This window comes from Porites lutea, chromosome 12, assembly GCF_958299795.1.
Source record: "Porites lutea chromosome 12, jaPorLute2.1, whole genome shotgun sequence".
In the NCBI taxonomy this organism is placed as follows: domain Eukaryota; kingdom Metazoa; phylum Cnidaria; class Anthozoa; order Scleractinia; family Poritidae; genus Porites; species Porites lutea.
In genome coordinates, this window is record NC_133212.1 from 8,201,550 (window position 1) to 8,218,734 (window position 17,185).

General features: G+C 39.3%; 1 long non-coding RNA gene and 1 pseudogene across 1 annotated transcript; both read left to right on the top strand.

Moving 5' to 3' along the window:
* LOC140953663 (tyrosine-protein phosphatase Lar-like) overlaps positions 1-17,185 on the top strand; it is a 111,313-nt pseudogene that overhangs the window by 41,889 nt on the left and 52,239 nt on the right.
* Positions 176-1,628, top strand: LOC140922011 (uncharacterized). Its single transcript, XR_012164054.1, has 2 exons — positions 176-849; positions 999-1,628. It is a non-coding gene; the product is annotated as an uncharacterized lncRNA (long non-coding RNA).

The following is a 17,185-nucleotide window of genomic DNA, read 5'->3' on the forward strand; positions in this document are numbered from 1 at the left end:
AACCGTAACCCTAATTAGAAGCTAACCGTTTCGAGTCAGTGCTTTAATAGCCCTAATCAGTTTAGTCGGAATCCCGTATGAATAGCAAATACAAGACGATGTACGAGTCCCAAAATAGCCAGTAGAAAATGATCCCACTAGGCATATAACTCTTCTCGGTATCGAAGTGTTTTTGGTTGAGAGCTAAGATTTTCCCTATTACTCGAGTCCAACCTGATTGATGAGATTGCTTTGCATAGAGTATTTCGGTGAACCTACACAAGCAATATTAGAGTTTTTTTGCCGCATCCGTGGATAGGCTAGTCTGCTACATAGCCGTTTTTAGTGGGGAGAAGCGTTGCGTGACGACACTAAGAACGGCTGTGTATGAGACTATGAATAGGCCTGCTGCCTTTTTTCAAAGGTTCCCTCACCTGGGAGAACAATGCAGTATTTTCCTCTCACTGCTTTACTCTTCGACAGTGTCGGGATAGTACAATTAACTCTGAAAGAGACCACAATTTAAAGCCTTTAAAGACAGACATCTCCACGATCGTGCCGTGATTTGACGCCATGTTTGGTGCTTGAACTGGCGTCCAGGCCTCCCCGCTTAGTGACTTACGTGATCACGTGGGGCTTTTGAACCAATAGAAATGCGTAGAAGATCAGTTTTCTTGGTTCGAATCTTTAGGCGGACTTCTGTGCAGTACGACAGTGTTGTGTAAACGGATTGTCTTTGCAATGAATGCATCCGAAAAAGATGTTATTTTCAGCGCAAAGTATCACTTGTGAGGTTGCTTACATTTGGCTTCTTTCAAATCGACTTCGATTGAACAATGACTCAGCTGGATCGCACATTAAAGGAGGAAGGTAAGCTTAATATGTACACAACTCATGTTTGGTTGCTCAATTGAATTCGTCTGCTCGATTTATATGTCTCTGCTAGATTTAGAAGGCTGACTTTTCGGGTGCTGTTTATCGGTTTTAATATGTAGTTTCCATCTTTTTTGTTTATACAGATATGAATGTGGTCTTTCCTGCAAATTGCCTTTGCAATCCTTTGGAATGATTACTACTTCTGGCAGAATTAGAAATCGAAGACTGTACTTCGATGGACTGCTTCGATGCATAAGAAGAAATATCATATTTAGAATTTTCATGCCTGCTACGTAAAAACTATGCAAGAGACTGATAAATTATAATTGTGGCTGACGCCGTTTTTTCCCAAGGGTTAGGTAGGACTTTGCTATAACTAAATACCATAGTGGTTCTGATCGAGGAAATAAGTAGCACTTCCCTTTTTTGTCGCATAAATAAAGCCATGTTTAAGTCTTACATACTGACGGTTTATGCATTCAAGTATTCGCTTATTTTTTTTCTCTCAATTATGCATCTGTTCGCCTGTTACTTTTCTTAAACACCAGGCCAAGATTCCTTGCTTTATATTGAATCTAAATTTTTCATTTAAGCTAATTCAATATGATTGCTGCATTCTAAACTGCAATGTATATTGTTACAAGTAAACATTAATTTGTTAAGCTACAGTATGTCAAATTTTCCTCCAAAAGCATGTTAAGTTTTGATTGATGTCTTTAAAAAGAGATTTATGCGGTCCTTTTATTGATTAAATAAATTGCAGTGGACCAAAATCTGTTATGTATTCTATTTGATTCACTGGATATTTTAAATGTCTAATTCCTGTGAATTCCATGAAACTCCCTGGAGATCCATGGAATAATCGATGGCGTAGTTTCTATGGAATTGCATGGAACTTTTCCATGGAATTCCATAGAAAATGTCCTGATCCTCCATGGAAAATGTCGATGCAGAAATTTCCATGGATATTGGTGCCCTAATGTTTTCCATGGAATTCAATGGGAAATGTCCTAATCCTCCATGGAAATATTTTCCATGGAAATCTATGGAGAAATTTCCATGGAATTCCATGGAAATTGATGTCCTAATCCTCCATGGAATTCCATGGAGAATTTTCCATGGAAATCCATGGAATTCCATGGAGGTTTTTCACACGGGTATTAAAAGTAAATTGAAAAAAAAAAGGTGTGCTTACTGGCCTCAAATGAGCATGCGAAGTGCAGGCGTTCTACTTGACACAATTTTGGGAGTGACTGGAGCATACACTTCGACATTCTGCATACAATTCTTTGCCAACCGATTCACAGTTCGTTTGTCAACTTATTTCTTGTGTTTTCGTTTTGTTTGTAAATATGAAACAACAACAAAAGCTTATTTCATTTTGGCTCTGATAGAGTTGATGACTTAATGGTTGTCTCACTGCTTAACGGGAAGATCGATCTTGAGCAATTTGACTGTGCATGTACCTTGCAAACATGATTTAAACCGTTGCTATAGTTACTGGTGGCATTGGAAGCATGAAATGTAATTAAAAAAATTGTTTGTGCATTTGTCACCTCTTATTCAGAATTAGTCTGTCACTTTTTAGATCGATAACGTTTTAGCTTTACAATAACAATTTGACTGTATATTGGAATAAAGAAACTAAAAATTCTGGAAAGTATTAAAGAACTATGATATACAGTTGGTGATATATTGGGTAATATCAATAATATTGTTCCAAGTTTCAATAGCATAGCCTGACCCAGACCATAATTGAAATAACCCAATTTATAATGCCATGTGGGACATATGGCCAACTTTGACTATTTTGTAGATTGATTTTAGGTGTAGCTGTTTTGCATGAAATCTTTTCCCATCAGTCTGTACATTAATGGTGATTGTAATGTACCGACTGTACATTACAATCACCACTAAGCTACTGATAAGAGTATCTGACTCCACTCGACAGTGCTCAATACATGTAAATACTGTACCTTTAAATTTATGCCAACTCTCCAGGATATTACCAGGGAGTCTCTCAGTTACGACAACCAGCCTTCCTGTCTTCTATGCAGGTCACCAAATCTCCTGGATAGAATTGACTTTTGAGAATTTTCTGCGCTTTAGTTTGGAATTTAGCCTCCTTGTTTAGTAAAACTCAAACCATTCTTTTGTTGTGGTTTCTGGGGCATTTTAAAAACGGTCAGTGTAAGACGCAGACTGCGGACTGCAGACTGCAGACTGCGGACCGGGGGTAAAATGCAGACTGAGTGTAAAATGCAGACTGCAGACTGAGAGTAAAACGCAGGCTGGGGTAAAATGCAGAATAAAGACTGCAAACTTTTTTTAAACATTTGTGCTCCTTCTTCTCCAAATCGGTGAAATAGCTAGCCGGTATCAGTTATACACTTCGCTTCCTAGTCGAAGTGCATTGCACATACGCCTGAAGTTTCAATGAACATCCTAACAGGTTAAGTCTGCGTACCTTGATTTGCAATACTTTCATAGAAGGTCATCCAAATTTCCTGCAGAACATCTTTATTTGTTGTTGGAATGATTTACTCCCTTTTTATCGCCATAATTCTTCCTGTACAGTATGTTGGGTCAGCAGCTTTCATTTAAGCGTAAACATCGTGGTGTTGTATCAGTTCACGGTCCCTGGTCACGTATATCGAAAACTTCGCATCTAAAGTTAAAGCGTGGAGTCTCTCGGACAGGAAAAAGGTTCAAGGTTGCGATTATGTTTTCGGGTCGTCGACAACGTTCCAGAGAAGAAAGGAATGGATTTGTGAAAGCAGATCATCAAGTAAGTATTCGTTTGCATGTATTTGCGGTTTTTTTTGCCCTTAAACCCTTCCACGACTGCAGTTTATGCTCGGTCTGCATTTTACCCCAGCCTGCGTTTTACTCTTAGTCTGCAGTCTGCACTTTACACTCAGTCTGCATTTTACCCCTGGTCCGCAGTCTGCAGTCTGCAGTCCGCAGTCTGCGTTTTACACTGACCGATTTTAAAAATGTTTGTACAACTGGCAAAGGTTATTTCACAAAGTGAATGCTGGTGATCTGTATTTCATGTAACAGTTAAATGCCCTCATAGCCACACGCATGCTAGAATTGAGACTCGGTTGATTTGTGTGGGAGTGACATTGATTTTTTCCAGGGTTGGAGGGAGGAGGTAATGCTAATGAGATAGTGTCTAGATTTTACATCTCCAGAGACTGGCATGTTCTGTTGTAAGTATCTGCATCTAGGTTAGTGTTATTTTAATGTGCCCAGCACTTCAATTATAATAGGTGTGGGAGACTGTTGGTTAATTGTTGAAAAAAAAAAAAAAACTGCTGCACTGCATGTGTTTTCTTTTTGTAGTGGTCCCAAGCCCACCAGAGAATGTGACAGTTATCTCTAAGACCTCACGAGTTGTGAATATCTCCTGGACACCTGGCTTCAATGGCAACAGTGATATTCTTAACTACACTGTAGAGATACGTACAGATAATCAGGCATTTGCAGAAGCTAGATGTTCAGGGCTGTCAAGTAGTGGCTGTGTGGTATCAAACTCCTTCACAAGTGCTTCTCTTGTAGACCTTCATCCTGGAAAGACATATTACATACGGGTGTTTGCTAATAACAAAGTTGGTTCCAGTGCTGTAAGCTCAGTAATCACCACAACCACAGATGAAGAAGGTACGCTTGTTACATAAATTTTTTGTTGCTTCTCTAGCCTGAAAACACACCCAGCATTGTACGAAGCCACCACTGGTTTCCCCCAAAATGACTGCAGAAATTCTATACTGATGACCTAGATCTGGGTAGTACTTCTGAATGGTTGTGTCCTGAGGGAATTTGCTTCAGCCAATTGCTGTTCAAAGCACTACCCAGACCTCGATAGTGACATGTCATTAGTATGGAGTTTCTTTGCTTGTTCCTCAGACACCATTCTGCTGAGAAAACAGTGGTAGGTGTCACAGAATATTGGCGGTTTTTTTCAGGCTACTACTTATGAGGTTTCTGTAAATTAAGTTTTTTTGTTGTACATATTTAAATTTTTTGCATTTTTTAAGTATGTCTTAAAGAAAGATGTAAATGCTACTTAATGTACTGAACACTCATAGATCTATTAAGTTATGGCCACCACCTGAGTGCATTATAGTTCTTTAAAGGTTTTGCAGTAGTGTGTATGAGTCAAAGTGTTCATTTTTTGTTTCATTGTGATACAGTGTAGAGTCTCTGGCACAATTTAGATGATCTGTCCAATCATAGTGTTAATTATGAGCTAATTTGAATAGGGCATTGTTTGATGTCCAACTGCTATTTGTTGCTTTTATACATGTAGGCTACACCTTAAGGTCATGTAACATGTAACTCTTGACAAAACCATGTGTAAACTCTCTGTTTACAAAAACCATTCCAGCAGCCAGCTACAGTTATGGACACCTTTTGTGCTTCCTATGGGATGTTTACAAGGGCTTTCACTTTACTCAGTGTTTTCTACTTCAGTGTATTTGCTATGATTGTTTTTTTGAAACGTTGTTGGTGTTTTTGTTATTGTAGTACCAAATGTGCCCCCAGCTAATGTCACGGGAAACAACGTAACCTCTACCAGCATTTTTGTACAGTGGGATGAAGTCCCAGCAGACAATCAAAATGGTATTATAGTGAACTATACAGTCACCTACACAGAGGTGCCCAGTGGTAATCCAGGAACGAAGATAGTGATTGCTCCAAGAACAAATGCTACATTGGCTGGATTGAAGAAATATACCAACTACAGCATTACAGTGTTTGCATCTACTGCTAAAGGAGGTGGCAGCAGAAGTGATCCCATCATTGTCATTACAGATGCAGACAGTAAGTATATTAAGTCAAGCGCTGAATTTTTTTGTCACCTGAATGTAGATCAGCGCTGACAAAGTAGCTTATTTTCGCGTTTTTTTTTTTCATTCTCAAGTGCAAAGCACTCCCAAATCACACATGTACGTTTACGTAAAGCTGGTCGGTTTAGCTCAACCGATTGTCCCGCAGTGTCTGTATGTCCCATTTTTCTCACCCACCATAATCCTGCATGCATGTATTATTGCTCAGCATTTCAATGGTAAAAAAAAGCAATTCATCCCTTAAATCCAAACAGGATTTATTACTCTAACACTCTCTATATTTATATATCTTTCTTTAGTTGACTTGGTTTTGGGTATTCCCATCCTTGTCCCCATAGGGCATTGTACACTACCAAGTCAACTAACCAGGAGAAACCTGACCTCTCAAATACTCGACAGGGAAGGGATAGGGAACTTCGGTAGTGTGAGCGGTCTCGCGCTCAAATTCCCCTCCCATTCACTTTCGAACGCCCGCCATGCAGGCTAATACTATACTACCACAGTACTTACATACTAACTTGATACACAATAAACCAGATCTTTCAGCTCCTACTTATACCTTAACTGGTCCCAATATCTATAATATAGACCAGATCCGCAGCAAAAATTACGTTCGTTTGACTGAAAACATATCCCACTATTAATGAGTCTTGCCATTTTTAACTTGAGGATACACCACAGTTTTATTGTTTAACTCTTGGTATAACGAACAAAATAAGCGGCATCTTTGAACGCTTAAACGGCACTGCTACTAATAATAATAACAATAACTATACTAATAATATTAATAATCATAATAATAACAATAATAATCATAATAAGAACAATAATAATCATAATAATAATATTAAAGTTTATTTCTTTCGTTTCATTATCCAATTCCTCTTTTAGACGCTTTTTCAGTTGCATGTCACTTTAAATTTCTTTTTCTCCAACTCTTCCAGCGCTAACGGAGAGCTGTCTAGCCTCGCCACCCGAAATACGTTCGTTCAATCCATCATTTTCTACGCCACAGTGGGTTCTACAATCCGTCTAAATAAAAGCACGTTATAAAAGATTTAAACGTTAAAAAAAAACAAACAAACAAACAAAACAGTAAACCTCTTTCAGAGCCAACAGCTTTTCCAGATGGTGTCCAGGGACACAATCTGAGTTCTGCCAGCATTTTGGTGGAATGGGGCTACGTTCCAGAAGCTGGAAGAAATGGTATTATACTCAGTTACACAGTTTCTTACCAAGAGTCTAGTGATGGTATTCGTCAAACCAAGGAAGTGAATGCTCCAACAAGGCAAGTAACCTTGTTAAGGCTCAAAGAGTGTACAACCTACAACATTGAAGTGTCTGCTGCTACATCAAAATGGCATACACACGAGCGCTATATGGTACAAGTTGTTTTTTTTGTTCGTAATTGCAGTTGTCTTTTTAGCACTTTTCCGTACGACAGTACGTATGGTTTGATTTAATGTTTTCTTCTAACTCCTCCGTACATGTACGTCAGTTCGCTCTTGGCCTTAGTGGTCGTGTTTACTTACGGTACCGATTGTGAAGTTATGAATATATGAAAATCTTATGTGTGAACTGCGGAGTGAAGAACTATATGAAGGAAGATCACCGCAGTTATATATGCAACTTTTGTAGTTGCGAAATGAAAGCCTGAAAAAAATTCGAACCCTTGACCTCTGCGATAATCGTGCAGTGCTCTTCCAATTGAGCTAACAAGCCAGCTGGGAGCAGGTCGTTGAATTGGTTCGTTATAAACCTGTGAAAGGATGGTGATGAAGTTATGAATATATGAAAATCATATATATGAACCGCGGGGTGAAGAACTATATGAAGGAAGATCATCGCATACGCAACGTTTGTACGAATCCCGTACAACCCTGAATATTTTTCAGGCTTTCATTTCGCAACTGCTAAAGTTGCGTATATAATTACGGTACCGAGTGTATAGCCCAGTTGTCCTTCTTACTCGTGATTTGCCGTGTGGGGTTTGTTCATTTTACAGTACTGGTCATGTTACTTTAGAATATTTGACAGGCTAAATATGATTCATGTCCGAGGCAAACTACCTTAGACCGGAAAGCGTGACCGGCTCCAACCTACGTAAGTAGGGCATCTGGGGAGTTTTTATGCAAATATGGTGAAGAGGTCGCGTTCGTCTGAATCCGTGAGATCACGCGTGGGAATCACGTGAAGGGTTCGGAAGATTGTCGGAAGAATTCAGGGAGCGTCTGGACATCATCGGAAAGTGCTTGTGTGGGATAGCACGGAGAGGAGTGTCACGTGATCGTGGGGTCACGCGTGGGATTCTTGGAAACAAGAAAAAACCATTCTTGGAAATACATCCAGTCAAAGTCATTTATTCATAAACACGGAAAAGCCTGTGTGCAACTGGGACGTAGAGAAAACACAACTAGTTTTTAGCCCAAAAAACAACTTTTTTTCAATAGTCAACAGTTTTTTTTTGCCTTCCAGACAAGATCACTCATCTAGTTCCATAAAGTGTTCCACGTTCCATGTTTACAATCATAATAGCCATACAGATAGGTCTTGAACGTGTCGGGGTCGACCACGCGTTTATTAAAGACAAAAAAGTGTGAAAGTCATACTTCTTCGCATCGCGTTCAATTTGATACGTTTTGGGTACCCTGGTTTCACGGGGTTGATCCAATGGCTCTTGCACTTCCGCTAACACATTTTGTTTTACATCTATGACTTCATAATTCAAACGTTGATGAGGATCACTGTTTAGTGAAAATCAACGGACTTTGCAGCATACATTTTCTTGATGTGCCTTGTAGCCGTATTTCTTGTGGCCCGATACAAATTCTTCAATGTAATCGTTTCCATCCAGTTTATCCTTAAACAGGCCTAAAAATTGTCCGAGAGGTGGATTCTGATACCCGGTATGACCACTGAATCGTATCGAAATAAAGACAACGGTTCTGTAGCAATTCTAAGGTTTCATAGAGCTGTAAACTGGCTCAGCAGGTGGTGAAAGAGGCCAAAAAATAGTAGATCATCTTCAACTGCTTTCTTGTAGTAGACTTCAACCAAATCATCCGTGACGACACAAATCGACCGAGCATCCATCTTGTCCAAGCCAAGAAACTCATGAGTTATGATGCTCGGTAAAATCTTGCACTTGGGTCTTGTTTGGCTGCTTCCCCATCTTCCCCTAACGTGTGGGGTTAGGCATGCATTAATAAAACATTTGTGTAGCGTATATACAGGAGCTCTATGCACTTTACACGATATTCACACGATCATAAAAAATATAATTTAATTTTTGAAAGCCACATTTAAAAATATATGTCTTAAGCTTTGACTAAAAAGTTGAAGGATTTTCACTAGATCTAATGTCATCAGGTAACTGATTCCATAGCTCAGAGGCAGAGATGGCGAAAGCCCTCGCACCATAGGTTTTCGTGTTACTTTGAAGGTGAAAAGAAAAAAAATTAAATTTAAGGCTTTGTACTTATCGCGCTTTGTTTTATTCACAAAGAAGTAAATATTTTTTTTTAACTGCATGTCACATCGAATTATGCTGTAAGGCAAACAAATGAATGATGAAGGCTTTAGTACTCTTTAGCTAATGCTGTTATGGTAATTTAAGTGATTGTCTTAATCATAAGAATCTTAAAATCATGAAAAAGTGAAAATTTTAACTAGAGGAACAGTATTAATCCCCTGCCTTTTCCTGGGATTTTAGGAGAGGTTAACACCTGGCAAGAGCGAACCCTGGTTACCGAACAAAAAGCCAAACAGATTTTGATAAATTCATCGGTTATACGCTTACTTATCAAACACTATCCTTCTCACTGTTGGGTACGTTACTAGATTATAAAAAGGCAATAGACAGACGTTATTTAGTCATTGGTATTTAAACTATGGGCAATGCTGCAAGTCGTCTGTGCGGAGATTCTGCACCGACCTTTTCTTTAAATGACGTCTATGAGAGAATGCGATGTTTAGTTGCATGTTGTGGTAGTGAAGCGCACATCGAATTAAGAGATGAAACCGATAACAACGATGAGCAAAACGCAAAAGACCCACAGGGTGTTTCAAAGTTCGTTGCGATTGTAAAATAATTTTATTTTGCGCAAAGCATTTAATGTTTCTTCAGGCAAACGTAAACTGATTCAGGTATGAAATTTATCTAACTAAAATTTGAACAAAATATTATACTTTTAAAATTTTTGCCCCAAATGTACACGTACGTGAGTCTTTCCCCACCGTATTTTTCCTGCCCATTTTGTAGGGTTTCTATTTTCGTATTTTTGTCGTTTTCTTTTGTTTTCACGAAACTGAAGGCCTACACTGTTTGTACTAGAGCTCAGGCATCTATTTTTACGGTATTCTGGCCATTCAGTCAAAGAAATTGCCAAATTGTTGAAGAAGTCTGAACGATGAGTGGACAAGTGGTCAAAAGTAAAGACCTTAGAAGACAAACCAAGGAGTGAATGGCAGTTTTTTTTTTTAACATAGTGTGTGAGAAATGTTATCGAAAAAGCTGTAAGTATATGCGTAATAAACCACAAAGACAGGTAAAAAATAAAACTTCAACTTCACAATATCAAAGCTTCGAGCATAACGGTATGGAGATACGTGACCAACAGAGGTTGGAAAGCCTTGAAGAGGAAAAAGATGGTGCACACTTCATGGTGGCATGGTATCAGAAGAATTTGCAAACTTTATACCAAAGGACGACCGGCTGGCAAACTCACGTGACGTGAATCCTCTAGAGACCATCTGGATTATCGTTGGTGAGACAAGATACAAAGATCGAGCCCCTCCAAAAATGTGACTTTAGACACGCTTTGGGAGCCCGTACATTCTATACCTCACCACTTAAAAGACGTCAGAAATGTTAAAGGAAGACATTCTGGTTACTAATATTTCAGTTAGTCAATGTTAAATGGATAATGACCAATATACTTATTTTTACAAAAAGTATTTTCAATAATCAGATGAAATTTAAGCGAAGAAAAAATCGGAACGAAGTTTTGAAACACCCTGTACAATCAGATGAACCCAGCCTAGTCCCTAGGCGTTCTCGGAGCGGTCAATCCTGGACTCTACCGTAAGCTGTGACGTCACCGGGAGATACTTGCCTAAGATGAACCAGCCCATCAGCATGAGGGGGTGTGAACAAATTGTATCCTGCCGCACTTCGTTATGGAGAAAAATTCTCTCAAGTACTCCGTTGGCTCCAGCAAAAACCGGGTTATACCCTACACCGACTTGCGAGAAAACACTTTCGCTACAACAGAGTAGTTGTAACTGATATTGATTCTCAGTGGCAGAATGATTTAGTGGACATGAAAAGTCTGAGTCGATGGAATCGTAACTAGCCTGTGTACAGACCCCCTCTCCCCTTAGGGAAAATACGAGAAAGTGGGGCGTCTGTGATTTACCGTTGCTAATCGTGTATGGAGGCCACGTGATTTTTCCCGGAATGTGTGGAAAACGATTTGATTGGCTGTTACTCGTAGATCACTACATCGTGTAATAACGAATTTTGATTGGCTTTAGGGCCTGTCTTCAAAACATAGCAGGAACTTGTAGTCAATTAGAAAATCATTTTATTCACGCACAATTACACCCATCTAGCTTTTGAGATCCAGGGATTTCGTATAAAAGAAAATAAACTGAAATATTTATTGAAACGTTCTTTAGCCGCACTCAGAAAGTTTAAGGCTCAGAGAAAAACCGGCATCCGAGATCAAATCCTGTCACAAACACCTACAGAAACAAAACCACAGGAAATAATAACTCAATATGCATGAGACATACCATCTTCATGACCTGTAATTGGAAGAATCAAATGCAGAAAATACACTACGATACATAACCTACGCGGTAGAAAGAAAAGAAGGAAAACTTATGTTGATCAAGGAAACGCTAAGGTCACGTTTCACAATATCACAACACGAACTTATGATACGCGTGTGACCTGTCGACACTTCCCTACAACACTTTATTTCAAACTAATGACTTTCCGTATTGAGTGGGAAGGCTTGCATAAGATAATGGATCTTTTCCTTCAGTTCCTCCAGTCATGTCCAATACTGTCGACAAGATACAAGTGGAAAAAAACTTGTCACAACTTGCACGAGCGGACAAGTTGTCGTGACTCGACATACAGAGTTGTCGAGTGAAAAATGAATCTCATTAGTTGACTAGGGACGTCATGTAAGTTGTCGAGTCGTACGAGTATACAAGTTGTCTCGACTCGACATACAGAGTTGTGAGGTGGAAAATAAGTCTCATTAGTTCAGTAAAACAAAGATTCGACATAAGCCTCGCGAAGGAACAAGAGCGCTACACTTTGTATTTGCCTCGTTCTTTAAGCAAAAATTCGACATAAGTCACGCAAAGGAACAAGCGCCCTACACACTTTGTCTGCCTCGTTCTTTAAGCAAAGATCTGACACAACTCACGCGAAGGAACAAGCGCACTACACACTGTGTATGCCTCGTTCTTTAAGCGAAAATCCGATATAGGTCATACGAAGGAACAAGCGCGCTACACACTGTGTATGCCTCGTTCTTTAAGCAAAGATCCGACATAACTCACGCGAAGGAACAAGCGCCCTACACACTGGGTATGCCTTTTTCTTTAAGTAAATATCCGACATAAGTCATGCAAAGGAACAAGCGCTCTGCACACTGTGTATGCCTCGTTTTTGAAATGACGTCACTCGGCTTTCTACAATGTCAAATAAATGTACATACATAAGTTTTTCCTTATATTTTTACTCATGTTTTGGAGACACGTTTAGATGATTAAATGGTACCACTTTTTTCCAAGTGATTTTCGAGGCTTTTGTTGCAAAATTAGATGAATTCTGGTGTTTGTTGCCATGGTAACATAGAAAAGTAGCCCTTTGAACCAGAGGGTCGATATTAACTAAAGTAATAAAGATGAATTGTTTGAAAAAACTGTTAAATGATAGTTCTAGATGACAACTGGATACTAGTTTGACTTAGGTGTTATAGCTACCTATGAGGCTGCTACAATATGACATTACCTTTTTGGCGGCCATATTGGATCCGCCATCTTTGATTTTCAAACATGTCAATTTTTTTCCCTGAAGTGCCCCAAAACGATCAAAACTGGAAGGAACATGCAAAATCCTCATAGTTTAAGCTGTGAAAGAAGCTTCTCTCAAAACTATTAACTAAAAAACCATAGTTGCAAACTCTTCCGGCAAAAGCACCGATTGTGGTTTTTCTGCGAAGCCATACTTTTTGGATGTCCGAAGGTGACATGCAAAATGTTATAATTCCTCTTACAATGACCAGTTGTTTTTATGTATTTTGGGTGCACATTTAGCAAGTCATATGTTTAAATGTAGCAACGAATAGCAATGACTGTATTCTTCTGTGGGCAATAAATCATGTCGACAGCCAAGGGAAATATGCTGACAAACAGAAACAGACCACATATTCTAGTCCTCGTCACTCTCGTCATCATCAGCATCGACGTCTACTGTGACAGCTTGTTCTTCTCGCCTGTTATCACACTCGGAGAACCGGCACATGTCTGTGCACTTAAGACCATTCGCAAGGTAGCTGCAGTTCGGGAGCCTACAAGATCTTGTGCAAGAACAAGAGAGTAGCTCTAAAACTGTTGCAGGAGCTGGCTGACCAATCATCCAATCAATCCCTAAATTGTTCTCATCCTGAATCCAGCCATGTCTTAAGGGATTCGGAATTTCAGGGCAGTTCTCAAGACTCCGCCTCCAGATTCCTGTTTGATAGTTTGCTCGACACGCATGTTTATACAGGCAATCAGCGCAAGGTGGTAGTTGGTCGGACTCCATGTTACCTCTCTTTGAACTCTCTATATCTTAGCTCATGGATGCTGTTTGTCTCTGGGCGGGAACTGTACATACGACAGGTGAAATTCTGAAGCATCTGAAATAGATCATCTGAGAGTTCCCATTCCACCCCTAAGAGGTCAAACATTTCCTGAAAGGATCTCTGGTCTTTGACGATTCGAAGTGCACCAATCTTACCCTGCCCAGCAAAAGCACTCACGGTGTCGCAAATAAGCGTGCATGCCAAGGAGACTGCTGCACAAGTTTTGACCTAGGGCTTGCACTATGCTCGTGATGCTGATGTATCTAACTCTTGTTTGTGTTCCACACTTGAATGACAAACAAAGAATGAAGACATCTGTATATTCTGATGCCACAATCAATGTGCTGTAATCCGATCTGCCTGCATGAGAGAGATGAAGAAGAATCCTTGTATCAGCTTCTTCTTGTGTTGAGTTAAGTTCGTCAACAGTAAAGGCAGCCTCTGGTGAGATTTGGTGACACTCTTCTTCACAGGCTACAAATAGGACCTTGTCTGTGAGCTTTCTTCTATACTTGTCTTGTTTCCATTCTTTGGTCACAAATATTGTTAAGGCTTTCTTATTCTGTGGATTCAGTTTCTCCACTGCTGCACCTTATGGTTGGGTTGGAGATTTCTAAATTCATTTCCATACTCAGCCCCTCAATGCTCTCTTTCTGTATTCTTAATTGAACTCTCTCTATACACATCGAAGATAACGTCAATTTTCTTCGAGGACGCACCCTCATGTAGAAACATTCCAAACAAGGAGTCAGCGACATCTGAAACTTCTTATGGTCACCTTTCAACCTTTGCACTAGTACTATGCCATCTATGATGCATGCAGATGGCTGAAGAATTTCCTGCGCAGCAGGTACATTCTTTTGCAGCTCCTTTGCTAAAACGTGTTGCTTTGCTGGTTTTCCGTAGTGACCCATCTACTGTGGATAGTGCCCAAGGAAGAGGTCCCAACGGATGACAGAGGACATCTCTCATGTGAAGTTGTCTGTTTTCTGCAATTATAACCATTTGACCAAAAAGAGCTCTATCAGCTTTTAGGATGATCTCGTTTGCTGTTTTGCTCTTGAATTTCACCTTCTTGTTAAGTTCAGAGAATGTCTTCAGCTTTGATTTCTTCAGGGTCTTGTGAAATTTGACTGGCGGATTTGCCTCCAAGCGCTGTGCACGAAATTATTTGTATGCCTTTTCCCCGATAGCTTTTGCGCCCAACAGGTCTTCCTCTATCTTTTGTGTGGCCACCTTTCCGGTTGACAAACATACCAAATCCTGCTGCTCAGCACTGAATGGATTTATCCAGTTGCTTTCTAGCGACTTCACGTAAGCCTCGTCTCTTGCAATTCTTGTTTTTTGAAGATCAGTATGCTCAGAATTGGATTTGCTTATAGATTTAGCATGTCCCTCAGCTGCTTCAAAAAAATACTGCGAAATTCAGAAACTATAAATTATAATACTTGCTAACTGCTCCGGCTTTAAGACTGAAGCCTTTGGTGCCAAAATTTATAATTCAAACTTTTAAATCAAAATTTATAAATATATAAACAGATGTGTATGATCGATATGAGCAAAAATTATACATTCAATTTCTATCGGATTATCAAAGTGAACATTCTACAAGATCTGTAAGTATTTCCTTAATTCTGCTTATTAAAAGTCAAAACTTCAAAGACTTTTGCCTCAAAAAGTTTAAGCGCTTTATTAACTAGATGATTTTGCTAACTTTTCGTGAAATTATTGCGTTTTACACGGTAAAATGGCTATTAATCCGGCAAATCAAGAACCCACTCACCTTCCATGGTAGCCGCCATTTTGGATTTTACCCTTAATACTATTCGAAGGCTACTTTTGAGTTTTCCACGCTCTACTTTGGTTAAATTCAGAACAATTAATATTTTGGCGATAAAAAACGCAGCAAAAAACTTCTCATGTCTCTCATAATAAATTAAACTACAAAAGATATAGAACATATTAAGTGCACATTTAGTTGGCCTGGTTGGTATCTCAAAGGTCATTTCCGGCACTTTTACATGGAAAAAAATACCCTGAAAGTTATTCCTACAGAAAGGTTATCATACAAACTTTCAATCTCCACCTTATGTGCTATCAATTCGCAGCAATCATCCTTTGTCCTTCGAGTTGGTACCAAAATCACGATTGGCCCATGGACTATGTTTAATATGTCTCTCAACTTGGGCAAGTTACCAAGTAAGTGTAAATCTGCAAATATCCCCCCTGGTTCAGAAAAGGTGAAAAGGAGCTTGTATCTAATCATCGACCAATTTCCCTAACATGCCTTGTGGTCAAAGTTCTGGAAAAATTGATCGCAAATCACATTTCATCCTTCATCGAAAAGCATAATTTGCTCAGTACTAGTCAATATGGTTTCAGACCTGGTCTTTCTTGTTCATCTCAACTCGTCCATTTATTTCACACCTGGGCTTCAGCTCTGGATAATGGTAAGATCACTGTCTTCTTGGGCTTTCAGAAAGGATTTGACTCTGTTCCCTACCGTCGTTTAATTTTTAAGATCCAGCAGTACGGGATTACAGGTCAAACCCTTAATTGGCTGAGTGACTTCTTATCAAACAGACGCTAGCGTGTAGCTATTAATGGTTCAAACTCTGACTGGACTTACGTATTTTCGGGTGTTCCTCACGCTATTATCGTGGGGCCACTTTTGTTCCTCTTGGTTTTGAATGATATACTAGAATGTCTTTGTTGTTCCAGCGACATGTTTGTAGACGACACGTTATTACACAATTCAGCTTCTCCTTGTGCGGTTTCTTATACAATACAAGACAGCTTGCATCGAATTTTGACCTGGTGCAATCAATGGTTATTGAACATGAATGCTACGAAATTCGAGAGCTTGAGGATAACGAGATGTAAAATAAAATTGACAGTGCTTATATAGCATTAATTCTACATGTCTAGAGGAAGTTCACATCCACAAGGATCTTGGTGTAACTTTCTCTCTAACTTGTCCATGAAATCTCACGTGCTCACCGTAGTGGTCAAGGCCAATAAGATACTTGGTCTTTTGAAGCCTACATTTGAAAACAGTTCTGAGGCCATGATAAGTGGATATAAGGCAATGGTTCGCCTGACTATCGAATATGCCTGTCCTTTCTGGGACCCTTATCCAGCATATTTATCGGACAAATTGGAAAGCATACAACTGAAAGTCTCAAGATGGATTCTTGGTAATGACCTCGAATATGCTGAACGTTTAAAAAGTCTTTGTTGGATGGAGATGCGTTTTCGCCGGGAATTCCTAAGTTTATTACAGTTATTTAAGTTTATTAATGGTTTGTCAAAAATTGAACTTGATAAGTATTTGACTTTTTCATCTAGCAATACAAGATCTTGCAACAATCTTAAGATTTTCAAACCTTCCGAGAAGAAACATTTTGAACTATTCCTTTTGGAGGCGTTACATAGATATATGGAACTCGCTGCCCAATTCAGTGGTTGGCGTTCAGTCATTAAGGAGTTTCAAAAAGAGATTGATCATGATTATATATAGTTAACAGTTGTGCTTAGTTGAATGATTTTCTATTTTTCTTAACTTAAAAGCGTATATTTAAATTTTGGGGTTTGTCCTATGATGGG